This window comes from Montipora capricornis, chromosome 3, assembly GCF_036669925.1.
Source record: "Montipora capricornis isolate CH-2021 chromosome 3, ASM3666992v2, whole genome shotgun sequence".
NCBI classification, from domain to species: domain Eukaryota; kingdom Metazoa; phylum Cnidaria; class Anthozoa; order Scleractinia; family Acroporidae; genus Montipora; species Montipora capricornis.
In genome coordinates, this window is record NC_090885.1 from 32,988,398 (window position 1) to 32,993,397 (window position 5,000).

Consider the following 5,000-nt stretch of genomic DNA (forward strand, 5'->3'; position numbering starts at 1 on the left):
GTGAATTTAATGGCCGAATCGCCCCTGTCTGTCAGACTGAAGAAACCTTTAGCTGCGTTTAAGTGTAAATTTTGTTAATGGACACTATGAAGTCTTTTCTCAGCAACAACGGTGAATTGGTCTTTTCTGATTTTATATACGTTTTATGCTTACGAAACTCGATATTTAAGGAATAAAACTCGACAGTTACTACACCTTCGAACATCTTCTTACCTAATCATTCTCCGGTTAAACATGAAACCTTAGTGATGTATTGGTGTATTTGTTAATTTAAACACAGGCAATTTATTTCTTAACTTTCAGGCTACCGAGATGCAACTTGTTTTGTCTGGCATACACTTTTCTCAACAGCAACGGTGAATTGGTTCTTTTCTGATTTTAAAGCAAACCATTTTTAAGCCAGTTTATACTTATGGAACTCGATAACTGAGGAATAAAACTCAACAGGTATCACACCTTCGAACATCTGCTTCCCTAATTTTCCGGTTAAACATGAAACGTTAGTGATGTATTGGAAAAAATTGAAAAAAGCTCGTAAAATATTCGCGGACCGGTCGATCATTTCTCTGAAATTTGAAAGGATGATTGCTAACGAATTGAGAACGATTTTTGACAATGACTAAAGGCCGGGACACACCGAGGCGACAAGTCGCAGCGACATGTCTCTGCGACAAGTTGCTCCATGTGTACTACTTGCAAAACAAGTCGCTGCGACACGACGCCTGTTCGGAGCACATGCAGTATCTCGTATGAGGGGGAACGTGAACTAGTTACTGGGTTGCCAGTATGGCAAACCCAGTAGGAATCTGCGTTTATTTTGTCGTTTTTTAATTTTTTCCCGTGACAGTAAAAGTCTTGGCTGTCACTCCCCTGCTAAGTGGTGGCTTTGTGCATAGAGCCTTCTGCGCGTATTTTCTTAGGATCGAGAGGGTAGTGGGAAATGCGTAGATTTCTCTGGTGGACACAGTAGAACGATTAACTTAACCGGCAATGGCGTCGAAAGTCATGTAACGCGAATGGCGTTTTAGTGGATCTTTGAACAATATATATGCTTATGAAACTCAATAATGGCAAGTCAATTGGATATACGGGGGGTGGAATCTTAAAAGCTAGGAGTATTGGACTTCGACAACATGCTACCGCCCGTCGAGCCTAAATCAAAGTGAGCTGTATTTACCTGAAATATACATGGTAATTTGACACGAGTGAGTTTCTTGCCTTCAAGCACGCAATGAAATTGGAAGAGGAAATCGCCTCTAAGAGCAAACATGTTGTTTGTTTCAATAAAATTTTCGCTGGAAAAGGATTCTGTGGTATTTTCTGCCTTTGTGAATTATAATATCATGTTGTGTATTGAATTTTCGAGCTTAAGGTTGAAATATGATATGGGAGAATTTTTTTAGTATTGCTCTGTAAGCAGGAAGGGTTCACAGGCCTGTTGGAAGCGTGCTTGAGTTTCGACAAAATGATCCCCAAAATCAGTGAAAAATTGTGACGCAGATGAATAATAAAGTAGCTGCCATTTCCAAAATGATGGCATTACCTAGTGATAAATAACGTCGAACGCGTCTTGGAGAGTAAATTTTGACTTAACATAAACAAGAGTTGGGCGATTGTGATCTTTGTTTTGACTTCGCTCATTTCATTGTCAAACTTTATAACACTTGAAAGAAAAAGAAACGTACAAAAACCCGGTATCTTGCCATCATTTGACACACATGCTTAACTGTTTCGCGAGTAAACATGCCGCGGTATTAACTTAATCACGGCACCCGCTGAATTCCGGCCATGTCACTTTCGATTTTGCGACTTATTTGAACGTAGCGAAAATCTCCCAAAATGTTTGTCGCTGATCGTAACTTTTTATATTCTATATTCACGGTTCAAAATTAATGTTGTTTTCATGTCGTAAATATTTTATTCTCGATCGACCGTCCCGGAAACTTCCTTCTGCTCTTTCTAAAAACTGTCTATCAATAGTTATTTGCTTTTGCATCAATATTTGTTTTGCATAAAGCAAGCTAACAAAATTTGTAGGATTTCTTAGCCTTTGTTTTTTCCTTAATTAGGTTTTTTTTCTTTTTTGGGTGCTTAACACTACTTTATTAGTCGTTAGTATTTGTTATTGTCCCGTTTCACTGTTTGCAGCTCACTGTTATTCTTGTTACTCATTTGTATAGTTGCGACATTATTTGTCAAGTTTTTTAGAATAAATAGGACCTAGGTCGACGTTTTTAATTTTATGCCAATATCTCGAAGTTTCTATAAGCAGCAAGTTTTATTTCGTTGAGTCAGGACACCGTTAAGCCGGTAAATCTTTCTTCATGTTATCCGTTTCTTTCCTCATTTCGGCTATCGTTTTCGCAAATTTCGTTTACTAATTCTTCTATTTTTTTCTGGTTTTTATGTAGTACCGTAGAGTGTGGATGTTTTAATAAAGACCAGCGAACACAAATATGCGTAACTTCGGTTACAATCACAATGGAGCAATTCAGTATTGAAGACAAAAAATGAGTACTTACCAAGTGAAACTCCCTTATACTTATCCGGCTACAGAAGTTATTTAAGAGCTTTCCTTTAGGCAGATGTAGTTGACACTCCTAGATGTTGCCAAATCTTCTGCCCTCCTTTTGTCACTTAAATGACCTGGTACTATTTTGATGGACGTTGTCCCACCTCTCTCGGCATGTTGTTGGTTTGAATAATTAGTAAACGTATACGCTTTAACAAGAAGATGTTGATGTATTGACTCTGGGTGGACCGTTCTTCAGTAATCAACAAGATCAAAAAATCTGTTTTTTAATTTGTTATCATTGACGAAATTACAGATTAGGCTATTTACACCTTCTCGCTCGTTAAACCTTTTTGTTGATAGAGGTCCAATTTTAGCACAGTATTACTTGTAAGTTTAGGGTGAATTTAATGGCCGAATCGTGCCTGTCTGTCAGACTGAAGAAACCTTTAGCTCCGTTTAAGTGTAAATTTTGTTAATGGATACTATGAAGTCTTTTCTCAGCAACAACGGTGAATTGGTCTTTTCTGATTTTATATAAGTTTTATACTTATGGAACTCCATATATGAGGAATAAAACTCGACAGTTACTACACCTTCGAACATCTTCTTACCTAATCATTCTCCGGTTAAACATGAAACGTTAGTGATATATTGGTGTATTTGTTTATTTAAACACAGGCAAAGTATTTCTTAACTTTCAGGCTACCGAGATGCAACTTGTTTTGCCTGGCATACACTTTTCTCAGCAGCAACGGTGAATTGGTTCTTTTCTGATTTTAAAGCAAACCATTTTTAAGTTTTATACTTATGGAACTCGATAACTGAGGAATAAAACTCAACAGGTATCACACCTTCGAACATCTGCTTCCCTAATTTTCCGGTTAAACATGAAACGTTAGTGATGTATTGGAAAAAATTGAAAAAAGCTCGTAAAATATTCGCGGACCGGTCGATCATTTCTCTGAAATTTGAAAGGATGATTGCTAACGAATTGAGAACGATTTTTGACAATGACTAAAGGCCGGGACACACCGAGGCGACAAGTCGCAGAGACATGTCTCTGCAACAAGTTGCTCCATGTGTACTACTTGCAAAACAAGTCGCTGCGACACGACGCCTGTTCGGAGCACACGCAGTGATACTGGGTTGCCAGTATGGCAACCCAGTAGGAATCTGCGTTTATTTTGTCGTTTTTTAATTTTTTTCCGTGTCGGTAAAAGTCTTGCCTGTCACTACCCTGCTAAGTGGTGGCTTTGTGCATAGAGCCTTCTGCGAGTATTTTCTTAGGATCGAGAGGGTAGTGGGAAATGCGTAGATTTCTCTGGAGGACACAGTGGAACGATTAACTTAACCGACAATGGCGTCGAAAGTCATGTAACGCGAATGGCGTTTTGATGGATCTTTGAACAATATATATGCTTATGAAACTCAATAATGGCAAGTCAATTGGATATACAGGCGGTGGAATCTTAAAAGCGACGAGTAATGGACTTCGACAACAATCTATCGCCCGTCGAGCCGAAATCAAAGTGAGCTGTATTTACCTGAAATACATGGTAATTTGACACGATTGAGTTTCTTGCCTTCACACACGCAATGAAATAGGAAGAGGTTTTCGCCTCTAAGAGCAAACAAGTTGTTTGTTTCAATAAAATTTTCGCTGGAAAAGGATTCTGTGGTATTTTCTACCTTTGTGAATTATAATATTATGTCTTGTATTGAATTTTCGCGCTTAAGGTTGAAATATGGGAGAATATTTTTTAGTATTCCTCTGTAAACAGGAAGGGTTCACGAAAATAAACAGGTCTGTTGGAAGCGTGCTTGAGTTTCAACAAAATGAGCCCCAAAATCAGTGAAAAATTGTGACGCAGATGAATAATAAAGTAGCTGCCATTTCCAAAATGATGACGAAATTACCTGGTGATAAATAACGTCGAACGCGTCTTGGAGAGTAAATTTTGACTTTGCATAAACAAGAGTTGGGCGATTGTGATCTTTGTTTTGACTTCGCTCATTCCATCGTCAAACTTTATAACACTTGACAGAAAAAGAAACTTACAAAAACCCGGTATCTTGCCATCATTTGACACAGATGCTTAACTGTTTGGCGAGTAAACATGCCGCGGTATTAACTTAATTACGGCACCCGCTGAATTCCGGCCATGTCACTTTCGATTTTGCGATTTATTTGAACGTAGCAAAAATCTCCCAAAATGTTTGTCGCTGATCGTAACTTTTTATATTCTATATTCACGGTTCAAAATTAATGTTGTTTTCATGTCGTAAATATTTTATTCTCGATCGACCGTCCCGGAAACTTCCTTCTGCTCTTTCTATAAACCCTCTATCAATAGTTATTTGCTTTTGCATCAATATTTCTTTTGCATAAAGCAAGCTAACAAAATTTGTAGGATTTCTTAGCCTTTGTTTTTTCCTTAATTAGGTTTTTTTTCTTTTTGTTTTTGGGTGCTTAACACTACTTTAT